Consider the following 14159-nt stretch of genomic DNA (forward strand, 5'->3'; position numbering starts at 1 on the left):
TTTCATTTATTTGCGCAATCAATCATTCATACAATGGGTCGAAATAATGACTTCGACCAAGCTTGGAAACAAATTGTTTATGAAACACTTGATGACGATAGTGATGAACAAATCATGAGTTACTTACGTGGGATGCAACAACAAAGAGACAACAACAGTCAACAAAGAAGGCCTAAAAGAGTCATTAATCGCAGTCGTGAAGATGAACATCTATGATTGATGAATGACTACTTCTCAGAAAAATTGATATACATCGAGACTCAATTTCGACATAGGTTATGAATGCGGCGACAATTGTTCATTCAAATTGTCAACGCTCTTAGTAATCAGGATGAGTATTTCCAAATGAGATCTGATGTTGTTGGTAGAATAGGTCTCTCGCCATTACAGAAGTGCATTGCAACTATTCGTATACTTGCATACAGATCACTTGCTGATTGTGTTGATGAGTACGTTAGAATTGGCGAATGCACTGCAACTCAATGCTTACAAAAATTTGTAAGGGATGTCAATGAGATATTTGGACAAGAGTAGTTGAGAAGACCCACAACAATGACATCAATCGCCTACTACATATTGGAGATGCACGAGGGTTTTCAGGTATGTTAGGTTCTATTGATTGCATGCATTGGGAGTGGAAAAGTTATACAGTTGCATGGCAAGGACAATATTGTAGAGGTGATCATTGCAAACCCACAATAATATTTGAAGTCGTCGCTTCACAAGACCTGTGGATTTGGCATGCATTTTTTGGAGTTGCAGGTTCAAATAATGACATTAATATGTTAAACCAATCACCCATGTTTGATGACATTTTGCAAGGTCGAGCTTCTCCAGTACAATTTACAATTAATGAAACTCCATATAATATGGGGTACTATCTTTCAGATGGTATTCATCCAGATTGACCCACATTTGTGAAGACCATACCAATGCCACAAGGTCCTAAAAGAAAATTATTTGCAAAATGTCAAGAAGTAACAAGAAAGGATGTGGAACGAGCATTTGGTGTGCTCAAATCTCAATTCACAATTATATGTGACCCATTGCATGCCTGGAACATAGATACAATGAATGATATAATGTTGGCATGCATTATATTGCATAATATGATTGTTGAAGATGAACGAGATACGTTCAATGATAGTGTCGATGCTGATTATGATCATGTAGAAAATGATATTTCAAATGTTGAAGTATCTCGTGGTACTCTTCTTGACTTTGCTACATACTTGCAAAGAAGACGCGTTATGCATACAAGAGAAATTCATCAACAACTTCAAGTCGATTTGGTGTAACATATTTGGGAATGCTACGGTCACAACAATAATGAAATTTAATTTTTCTTAAACATTAATGTTTTTTATTTTTTTTATTATCTAATTTATGCATTTTTCATTTCTTTAACGTTTAGTCATAAATAAAAATTAAATTTATGTTGTTTTTTTTCTATTTTTTAATATTTATTAATTTTTTCTTCAATGTTTCATTAAAATTAATTACTTAATTATTTATATTTAATTTAACAATTAATTAAATAAAATATTTAAAAGTGGAATCCATTTGAGACCTAAAAAATTTGTCTAAGATCCTAAAATGAGATCTATTACTAAAAAAAAGTGAGACAGATATTAAGAGATGACACTAGAGAACTCACCAAAAATGATCTACCATAGGAACTTCAAAGGTTAACCTCATGCTACTCCATAATCCATATGGGTATTGAATTTAATTATTTTATGGTTATTTATGTTAGACTATAAATAACCTCTTCATAGCTAGCTAGCTAGAACATTTTTTTTTTATTAAGTTTAACTTCATTTTTTTCTTTGGAAGTGAGTTTGCATTCAAAATTTTCCTTTCAACGTTCCAAGGAAACTAATTATGAATATTTAGATTCTTGACAAGTTATCAAAGAGATCCATCTCAATTGTACACTTTAAGCTTAACATCTAAACATCCTTCAATTTACACCACAATATGAAATGTAATCAACATAGGCACAGCAACTAAATTATTAAGAAAAATAGAAGTGCAGGCTAAAGAGATGTCCAATAAAAGCTAAATAATAAATAAAATACATTAAGAATATCTTAACACACGAGTTGTTATAAATCTTGTAGTGCATATCTTTGAATTTTACCGATGAAAAAATTTATTGACAAATTCAAAATTTTTAAATTTAATTTAGATATCATGAATAATTGAAGGCCAGTCATGTCTTTTTATATAATAAATTTTATTTCTTTTATTTTTCTTTTCAAATAAAAAATATATATATAACTTTTTTTATCCCCAAATAAATAAAATATAATTATTTTTTTACCTCAGAAATAATTTTTTAACTTAAATTCCTTTTTCATCTCTATAAATGTGTTAGTTTTTGGTTTTAGTGTCTATTAGTTTATTTTTAGTTCGTGACCCATATAATATTCAAACCTCACGATTTTTTAAACTAAAAACTTAAATCTTAAACCTTAAAAACCCAACGATCACGATTTTGGTTTCTCTTCTTGGATCACAAAAACATTTACGTAATTTCATCCAATGTTGCCACATAAGTTTTTTTTTTTTTTTTTTTTGTAATGATTTGGATATTACGGGGAAAAAAGGTTTGCATGAACTAAGCGAAAATTAATATATTTGTAGTGATAAAAATATATTTGTACATTTTTTCTTTTCTTCTTCTTTTTATATTAAGAGTCTAACTCATTTAATTCAACATCAATATTATAAATTCTCCACTCTGTCTTCAATTTCTTCTTTTTTTATATTTTATTTTGTATTATTTTTTGTTCACTTACAAACATTTTATGCCACTGAATGCTATTCTATAATACTTTCTCCAATTGAACAATATTTCCTCCATTGTTTCACAATTCTTGCATTGGTTCAACTACTCTAATAATAATGTAAGTATTTTTTTCACAGTAATAATGTAAGTATTTTTATATTTAATTTAATTTAATCCTAAAACAATGTAATAATTCAAATACGTACTCTGCTAAACAATGTCACTAATTTCCATCCCATCACCAGCCAGTCGAAATACTAACTGGCAAGCTAAATCATCAAGTAAACTAATTGAATATCGAAATATGTATTAAATATAACAATATAAACAGTTATTAGACAGTGATTGATGTTGATTGAAATAATTATTAAGTATCTTAAAAAAAGTCTCGGATTAAGTAGCTTAACCAATCTAATAAACTACTTGAATTTGTTCATTAGTCGAAACAGTTATAATTAATTACAATGTTGTTGTGCCGAATTTTTTTTATACAATGTTGTTGTTTTTTTTACGGCAATTAATTACAATGTTGTTAATAAAATTAAAATAATGAAAAACTATAAAAGTAAGTACATTTATATATCTCCTCAAATTAACTCCAAAGCAATAATTCGGTTAATTTGTAATGTTGATTCTATGTAAAAGGGTCTCATCAAAATGTCAAACCTAATTTTTTTATTACTAGGCCAGAGCTTCACTTAATTCTAAATATAACATTTTTCATTTTTCCTACATATTAATGTAACTCAATTGCTCTACAATGCTTATCAAAATAAATAAATAAATGAATAAAAATATATGCTCGATATACTCTGTAAATAATTCCAAAAGGAACACAGTCAATCAACTTCATTACTAATTATAGCAAAACTTGAATTCTAAGATATCATCATTAGTTGTTTTTGGACAAAAACATAGATCAATCCAGTTTATCCTTGAAGAAATATATCTATATATATACATTTTGAGATCCAATTTCCCCCTTCTTATTATTCTTTATCTCTCTCTGCCTTTTTATTTTTTCTTAATTCCTTCATAATTTCCCAAATATTAGTGGAAAACATGACATTCTGAATTACGCCAATGGGATAAGGCCACTGAGGAGCTTATCAACGAGTCTTTGTCAGCACTAAAAGAAACACAACCGATACTAACATTATTAGTACTCTTTGGATGAAATATTTAAGCTCCTCCTTCAATTCATTGGTTGATCCTCAACTTGATTGATTGGATTGTCCAATCAGTCTCACATTTGCTAGAAGAATTCCCTTATGTGTGTCCAACAGAAATTGTTAGCCAAAACTTCAAGATTATACCACAAAGCACCATAGAGAGAGAAATCAAGCACACAAGATTAAAAAAAAAAGTGTTTAAAATATGTCTAAGTTCCCAAGAGTCAAATTTTGGTGGTGCATAAGTAAAACACACCAATACTTAAGTCAATGTTTGCATGATATTAAGGTGAAAACTAAATATAAATACCTTAAGCTTTATTTGTCCTATTTATATGTTCTCGACTCGGTTATCTTGATGTTCTAATGTGAGGCGACGTGAGAAATGGCTATATCTAAGCAAGTTCGGTAAAAATCTAACTGATTTTAAGTTATGATTTAGTGTTTCGTAGTTGTAATGAGGTTTATTCTCAGCTGGAAGGTTCTCTCAATATATGCTTTTGAAACTTAGTTATTGACTTTCAGTTATTGAGTCAGCACATTGACTTAATTTGTCAGCTTGGCTCAGATTTTTTTTAAAAAAATCGAAAACACTACTGTAATAATTAATATAAAGACTTAAATATATTTTTTAATCTTTAAATTTGAATTATTTTTTGTCCTCTGTATTTAATTTTGTTTTTTTGTCCCTTAATTTCAAAAAATAATCTTTTAGTTTCTTCTACTAATTTTTTTACCGTTTGAATGTATAATGTGGTAGTTTTATATCACAAGAGAGACCAAAAAATGTTTTTTTTTTTATAAAAAAAAGAATTGAGATACTAAAATAGGCAAATTTAAATTTGGGAAAAAATATCAACCTAAATTTAAGAGATAGAAACATGCATAACCGTTAATAAGATTATACTTTTGGAGGAACTACTATTAGGAGATATTTGTTGAGTTTTTTCAATATGCATCTCTTGGGGGCCAGAGTGAATGTTTAATACTTGCACAGGTATCAATTTCACAAAATTGTAAGAACATCTCGTTAACTTGAAAAAGAAAAAAAGGAGTTGTTAGTGCTAGAATCAATACAAGGTTTAGATTATCTTAAAGTGCCAATACTCTTCACTCTGTAATTTTTGGCAACCAATTACAAAAGTGTTCCTCTCCAATCCTTTTATTTGGAGATGCTACGCAGGGAATAAATTCTCTTCTCTGAACTACTTGTCTCCATCTTCCTTTCTAGGCCCACTTTTCTAAATTGACAAAATTCCACATGAATATACCCTTTGTCCCATTTGGCACTATGATAGGGAAAAACATATGTTGATGAATAATTAGATATATAAGTTACAACAACCCTAAGGAGGAATCTAGAATGGGAGAATCAAATTGATAAGCTAGCTAGATTGTTGCCTTATTCTAAATTCGTTCACATTTGGCGATTTATGTTTTCTTTGGTATAACTCTGCGAATTTACCTCCCAAGTGAACGAACAAGAATATTTGGCAAGTGACGAGTGAGCAGTACTTGAGCACCAAAATAGTATTTGGGAACTATTTTTCTTTGTGCCATATACGCATTCTATATATATACTTGGTGATCATATTATTTTGTTTGTTGCAAATTATTGATTAATTGTTTTCAAAAATAATTTTAGACAAAATTATTCATGCAACTATCATCCACAATTAATTTACGAATCATTACTCACACAGTTGAGTATAATAATTATGCACAAGCAACGTCATTTTATTGTCCCATACTAAAATAATCAACCTCAAATTTCATGACATGCATGAAAACGTATATTCAAGTCTATAATAACACAAGAAATTGTGTAGAATATGATTTTTTTTATCTTCTTCAATAATAGCTCAAATTAAAAAATTATGTGTGTGTGAAGGGGACAAAAATAAAGGCTCTCTCTACCAACTGTAAGTAGCTGTTCTATTACTCCTATATGTCACGAACCTACCTCTGGTCACCACTTCTAGCTGCTGCGGTGACAATTAAAACGCGAATGGTTTCTTTTTCAATTATTTAATTACTCCAATTCATTTTATATCCTACTTTATAATATTTTTACGCCACCCTGTGTGTCTATGTATGCATAATGAATTGAAATAAATGTTCTCGGTTTATTAGGACAAATGTAAAATGTTATAAGTTTGTTTTGAGACCTAAGTGCAACCCAATTCAATTCACATCACATGATAAAAAGATCAAAGAAGCCTCTCTCTCTCTCTCTCTCTCTCTCTCTCTCTCACTCTCATTGTTGGTGGTCAACGTCCTTGTCATCCCACTTAATTAAGCATATTAATTTAACAGGAAGCAACAGTGAATGAGAAGGAATGGAGGAAAATTATCCCATTTGTGAGAGTACTATAGTTGAGTTGTAAGCACCAATGGCTGTGAATGAAGATGGCACCCACGTACACACACGCACTCTTTGTGTTGGTATTTAATGGTGCTAATTCTAAAAGCTGCTCTGCTAACATTTCAATAACTGATATTAGGGGCCAAATCATGTAACCGAGTGATGTGTGTATTTATATATATTATTATTATTTAGGTGATAGGACTTATTTATTATGAAAATAGGGAAAATAAATATAGATGACATTAAAAGATAAATCTATACAAATATTTTATAATTATGTACATATATATTTTATAAGAAACAATCATGCTTAAGCGTTAACATTATTTCTTCAAGTATTTAATATAATTTTATATTTGAGACTTAAATTTGAGAGAACCTATTAAGTTAAAATAATTCTATATCCTTTCACATACACACTTTGTAGTATTTTAATAGTTTTATATAATTATATGATTTAAATTTATAATTAATTTTTATATTTTAAAGTTCTCATATTTTTAAAATAGAATCGTTCTCTAATTTAGATGTCAATCCGTGTGAGACACAAGTTTATTTTAAAACTATAATAAAATAATTATAAACAAATCGTTGAGACTTTATAACGGTATATTTATATTCTAATTTAGATTTTAATGCTTTAGATGCTTTTATCCCAAAGTTTAAAATAATGAAAATAAAAGAGTATAGTTGCTGACCTTTTCTTTAATTCGTAGTTAATTAGTGATACTTTTTAACAAATTTTTAAATGATTGATAGTTTTTTTGGTAGATAAAATTTAAGAGAAGAGAATGTCACTTCAGTTTAAGACAGGAAAGTTTTGAGGCTTAAAAATATTTATAAATATAATTATGTTTATCTCATTCCAAGAATTAACTATATAACCTATCATATGTGAGATTCTATTTTTTCTCACTCCATCAACTCCTTGGGTTGATAGTTTTTTACTTTATTAGAATGTTTTTTTCTTATTATAATGTCAAATATTAATCAACATATATTATATTTATGACCTTAATATATGATAATTTTTTTTAATAAATGTAGCTTAATTAACAAGACATGTTTTATGGAAAACAACTTACGTTTGATTGACATAAAATATATCCTTGACGAGGAGTGAGGAGTTTTAAATTTAACTAATTTTCGAACCGATAATTAATCGTATAACTAACCTAATAAACCCAAGCTTATGGGATTGTTCGGGGTTTTACTAAGAAGCCGAAAGTTCTAATTATGAAGATTAAAAAAAAACTGTCTTCAATTTGAGTCTTTACTAAAAAAAAATTAAAAACTTCATAGAACAATTAATGATTGAATTTGGAAATAATACAAATTAAACCTCACAATTTTCATGTTCATACTAAACTAAAAAGAGACACTTAGAATTTTTAATATCATGTAATATCCTTTGGATCTTTATAATGTGAAACATCGTATTGAATGGTAAACCACTTTCCTCCTAAAATGCTATTGAAACTATAGTGAGATATAATAGTAACACTTAATCAACAAACTTTAGCATAAATCACCTGAAAATACAAGACTTTTTTCTCTATCCTTACGGGTTGGAACACTCTTTACTACAATTTGAAAGTAGTTTCTCAGAAGAAATAAAAAACAACTTATTTAGATGCACTATTTTTTTTTATCCAACCATGCCCTTATATTTCCCCCATCATTTACTTCCATAATAAACCATGAAATATTAATTCATCGATCAATAAACACATAAATATACTCGTGTCCATTTTAATTTCATTCATATTTGAATATTCCTATCTGTTAAACACATTTTATACTCAATTATTTTCAAAGGGAGACAAAAGAACTTGAACGATATAATACCATGTAATGTCGGATATATTATATATCATGTAATCACCACCCCTGCCACAAAACAAGGCCTAATCACTCGTTGATATATCAAGGTCAACAATATTTGATGAATGACCAATGGTTTCCAATCACAAAAACACAAGTGTACAATGTGTTGGTTGGAATTTTTGGAGGGTATATTATATGTGAGACTTAGAAATACACCCACGAGCTTCTGTCTTGGAGGATTGGAAAAAGAAGAAATGTCCTTTTTTTGGAAAGATTAGTGGATACCTAATGCTGCCATAATTATAGCTAGAACTTGTCAATAATGATGTGCTGCAGGGACTTAATTAATATAAACTCCATGGAGCTGATTTTTGCCATAAGCTTCATCATAATTATTTGTGAAATTAAAATCATTTTTTTGAAAAACTAAATGATTTTTGCTTAAAAAACTTACCCAAACAGGGTTTTTATCCTTTTAGTTTTGCTAGGGGACTTTTTCCAATTTGTATTCCCTCGTGGCTTTTGAGTTTGTTTCAATCCTGTCTAAAAAAAAGATTTACTTTAGGTTAGAATATTTCTTATAAAAACTTGTGCAGTTATGCCATCCTCTTTTCTTTTTTTAGTTAGTTAGGCATAATTTGTTTCTATTTTGATATTAGAGTATTTGGTTTTGATATTAAATCACTTGCAAATGTACTTTAGCTGCTCAGCCTTGAACAAGAAGAGTTCTTTTAAGATGTCCCATATATGTTAATTAGGAACAGCTTCTTGTAATTCTATTTCTTTAAGCTAACTTTTAACAATTGTAAGATCATACTATTTATGAATCCGTGTGGGTTTAATTCTCTTTGATACGCTTAAACCTTCTTTGGTGGACGGGTTTTCTTAATTAAGATATCCTAACATACATTGGCTAATTAAAAAAAAATAATTGTGACAGAATAAAATTGTACGTTTGCGGGTTTAGACTTGTACAACAATCTTCTAATGGTAGTCTCGGCTTAGCACTTTGCCTGGTATTATTGGGATTTGGGAGTGCTTACCATTCTACCACCTTTATTAAAAAAAAAACTCAATTTATTTACAGTACTAATTTTTTTTTTTATCAGCATTGACATTATTAATGGCTAATCATTATCATTTTATAGCTCTACGGTTGTAATTTGTAACCTACCCTGAAACAAATGTGCAGTGGTTGGCTTCTCAAGCAACCAAAATTGCAAGTGCGGTGCCAATATATTGGTTCTTTAGTGGATTACGACCCTGGATTATACCCATATCATTGATATAATGCTTCATCCCCATTGGGGTGCGAAAAGATTAGCCATGCTTAATGGCCTCTTGTCCATATCATATTTTCTTCTCTCTCTTTTTTAACACATCAAATTAAAGGTTCTCTTCTAAAGTTCTAATCAATAAAATATATTATAGGAAAAATACAAATTTCTCACCATTATATATGGTTTTTTTTATAAAATATTCAGGTCAATACTGATCAATGGCCAAAATTCCAGGTAAAATACCACACCAACGTTATCCATTACGCATTTTGAATTTTTTTCAATACACTTATTTCAATATCATCTTAGATTCTTAGAATATAAATTTAAATTTAACTCAATATAAAAATTAATTCAAAGGATAAGAATTAATTCTCATTTATATATTATAACTTTATTTTTAACCGAGGTAAAGTTGAATTTTTTTGGGTTTCATGATATTTGTAATCCTATTATTTTATTGTCCAAATGCCACTTGATAAGCCAATAAGGTCATGTCACGTTATCAATTGTCTGTACCTATTTAATAGTATGCATATCTTTGCCATTTAAAGTCCAGTGTCCCCTTCTGAGCAAGGGGTACCCTCTTTTTTTTTTTATTTCTTTTCTCATGACTGATTTTAAACACATGAAAGGACAGTGGTGAATTGAACCATCAGATTCAGATCCCTCAAATCTTTGTAAGGAGTTTGAAGGAAACAGTAGCAATGGCACAAGAAAGCAAAGACCAATCCACCCAAACTGGACTTATTAGGAACCTCAAATTGCCTTCTGGCAAGTCTATTTACCCATTGGGCAGACAGTGCCTGAAAACTATGTATCATTTGAGAAAAAATTGATCCAAGGCGTTGTTGTAAAAGATGCGGGTCACTCGTTACGAGCACATTCTAATGTAAATTCAACATATAAAAACAAAATAAACATTAAAGCAAGAATCCTCCCGATTCATTGTCAAAATTACTTTCTATGTATGCTAATATACTTTCACTGGTAGTAGTATCCCCATCTTATCAAACCCCACATTTGTTTATTTGATTATTTTATATTAGATAGTGACTCAAAAACAGTGTGCGCAAAAATAATAATGCACCACTTGTTCCAAGCGTCCAATTAGAACAAACTTAAAGAGTTTATTATTGTGGAACCACATTATTAAATAAATTTCAGCTATCATTGATTCGATCGCTTACAATTTCCCCCCCCCCTAGAGTTTAGTGGTCCCTCTTTTCTGTGTTTAGGAAGTGCCATACGGAAAATCCAAAATCAAATGCATTTTCGGGTGTAGGTCGTTCGAACTTTGTTCTTGCGGATAGATAATGGTCTTATATATGGAATATGATTGCAGTTTTGTTGTGATCTTTGATGTTATAGGAAATTGTAAATAAATGCAACGGGTGGTTATTCGACATTGAAATCCTTGGCTTGGTAGCAGAAATCGTGACTTAAGACTATTTTTTAAAACCTTATACTTATTATGGCATAAGAAATACAATGGATGGCAACATTTGCTTCCTCTCACCAAGAGAAATACTGAAAAACCAAATAAAAATGTATAGACAGTATAGCTAGAAGCTGAATTTTTTAAATCTTTTTTCCCGTTTTCTTGTGATTTTCTTTACAATTTAAAGATCAACATCACAGCCTGACAGGGCCTTGGCATTACTGAAACAGCCATCTCTAGGGAATGCAACTGAACTTGCTTTTCAATTCCATATCCAAACATAAATTTGCATAGATTGGTTCAGTCTGAGCTGTATTTTTTTTCTGACCTGTGCAATATTAATGCATGAGCATGAATATTTAGAGTGTGGTTACTCTGAATATTTAGAGTGCAAAGTGAAATTTCAATTACATATTTAGCGTGAGAGTCAAAATATATAGACAAGTGTATATATCAACACTTATTAAATTTCTTTTCTTACCTATGATATATATATTAATGATTTAATTGGTTGAATTGGATGTATGAATATTATAAATCTCTTAATATTATATTTTGTTTTTATAGATAAAAAAGAATATACACTTTTCTTTTTTATTATATCATATCACTTATGACGTATATACAAAGTGATGAATAGAGTTTGGTGCAAGTCCACCAAAATTCACCCTTCCAATTATTGATTTCATTACAGTATTATCACAAGTACATCGTACAAATATTTCTCAGGCCAGCTTTAGCGGAGTTCCTTCCAAAGTTGCTACTAAAGAAAGTAAATTTCACGTGTAGTTATTTACAATCAATAATGTATATGAAAAAAACATAAACCCCAAGTTTGCTTTGTGCTCTTTTTACATTTTTCCCATACCAGCATTAAAGTAGGCCCTATGGAAAAATATGCAAAAGATTAGTCAGAGAGACATTTTTTGGTCTTTGATTGAAAATCTCACTGATAAAGCTGACATTAGATCTATGCTTTTTTTTTTTTTCCAGAAAGAAATTTGCTCTGTGGTTGAGAACAGTGATTATGTAAAACATTCTCTAAAATAGGGACCTAAATTGCTTGCAGTTAAATTTCTAGCAATTGACCCTGCAGTTATGTATCCAAAGGCTGAACTTTTCTTCTCCTTATAATATATTTTATAAGGGATGGAAAATTAAATTAAGGGTAGACTAGAGATTCAACTTCCCTTCTTTCTTTGAATGTAATTAATCCACTTTCCACGGTGACTCTAAGATTTGAACCCTTAACAGGAAAAATTATGGTTTATTTTTATTGTAACCACCACTTTTGGATAGTCATAAAAAAAGATGTAGTTACTGCATATTCTCTTGTACCTTATTAAAATATTGGAAGTGAAAAATAAAACTATGTTGGAGACATCTCCCTTAGTAAGAATGCCACCATTATAGGGAAATGTAAATGATAATTAATTATATCATGAACAAAGTCAAGGCAACGAAAAAAAAAAATTGGGGAATCCAAATAGAGTGCAATGCTCCACATTTGGTCAAATTAAGATGAAAGGAAACCTATTCAGATGATTAAAATATGTGCTTGGATTCCCTTATTTTATGGTTGAATGTTTTTCAACAACTTTCTTATTATTTTTTTTTTATAAATATGTTTGTGACTATTTGTCTACCCCTCACCCCTAACATGGACTCATAAGATGAATTTAGTGCAGATCATACTACATCTTCATAAAGGGGGCCTTATATTGCCCAAGGATCACTCTAGAATATTTGTGGATCAGTCAAATCTCCACTTGTCCTCTTAGTTAGGAACAAGAATCAAAATAAGTCAGATGTCAGAGTCCTTCTTCATAATCAAACAGCAAGGAAAGGCTGAGGTGGAAGGAGGTAGTCAGTTGGCTGCTTGCTGATCATGCCCCCCACTTATAGACACAATATACTTTAACTAAGTTCTCAAATGCAAAATAAAATAAAATAATAATGAACACATTTAGCCACTGTACATATCTACAGGAGCAAGGTACAATATTATAGTTTTATTTTTATTTTAAATTTTATACTAAATCATTTGTATTTTTTAGAAGAAACAATCTTATTAAATTATGTAGGATTATTATGAGTGATGAAATTCCTTCTATTGGAATTATATATTCAGGTCGTGAACTTTAAATATTCAACTAAAACAATTTCTTACCAATTGGTTCATACAATCCAGAGTTGAGTTTGATTTTATGAATGTTAGGTTGACAAAGTAAGAGTTGAACAATTAAGATTTAAGAATGTAAGATAGTGTACAAGGAAGCAAGAAAGTTGCAATGACTTTATAGCATGTGCTGAGGGAAAAAAAAACATGTATATTAGATAATAAAATATTTTATGAAATCGTTGTTATAAATAAGTACCAAAACCAAATGCCTAATGGGTCTGCTTCAACCAAACAATTCACCAGGAAGCATACAACCAAAGAAAATGTTGACTAGCACAAGGCACATTCAGATTAGACAAGGAGAATAACCTATTATACAATTTAATCATTGCTGATGCCATTTAGGCACTAGAACCCTATGCTAATTATATTGGTGCATAAAATAAATTTAGGCTGTCACATATAGCTTATATATACGCTGATCAAAGGGGTTATTTTCTGATTAAATGTACAACTGGACAAAAGTTCTCAACTAAGTACAAAGAAAACAGAGGAAAAAATATTAAATTGGTCAATCACAGAAGAAACTGTGCCGGAACGAGTTAAAGACATGATTAGTCCATATTCGGAGGGTATCTTATGCCTATCACATTTTTTGATTGCGTGCAACTTTTGGAAACCATAAAGTTGTTCACTTACATGGTTGTCAATATTTTGGAAGGTTTCTATTCCAATGCTTACCAATATAAAATAAGTGAAACATATGCATTTTTTTCACTGAAATTAATAAAATAGGAAGAATAAACTAATAGGATAAGTAAAATATAAAATTACTAACTAAGAAAAAATATGATAAGATTTGGGGCTTATTTTTTGAAAGAAAATCTTTACTCCCAAAAGGCCAAAAAAAAAATTCTATTAATTAATTAGTGATTTCCTCTAATTTTTTCGGCATGAGAAAATATATATCTTTTGGTATTATATGAGAGAATATTAATAATTAACAATATCGCTTGGGCCTGAAGTAAGGACGTTAGAGGGCCTTATCCTTGAGTTGTCCTTGTCTAGTTGTCTATCATGAATTCATGATACTAATGATAAAGTGATCAATTGTCTTAATTTGTATTCTTCCACTCAAATACTGTAAGAATACTG

At 29.7% G+C, this 14159-nt stretch overlaps 1 pseudogene; it reads left to right on the forward strand.

The window, feature by feature from the left end:
• The first annotated feature begins 33 nt into the window (after positions 1-33).
• Positions 34-1340, forward strand: LOC112997902 (uncharacterized; annotated as a pseudogene).
• The last annotated feature ends 12819 nt before the right edge of the window (positions 1341-14159 follow it).

Source organism: Glycine max, chromosome 9 (genome assembly GCF_000004515.6).
Source record: "Glycine max cultivar Williams 82 chromosome 9, Glycine_max_v4.0, whole genome shotgun sequence".
NCBI lineage: Eukaryota > Viridiplantae > Streptophyta > Magnoliopsida > Fabales > Fabaceae > Glycine > Glycine max.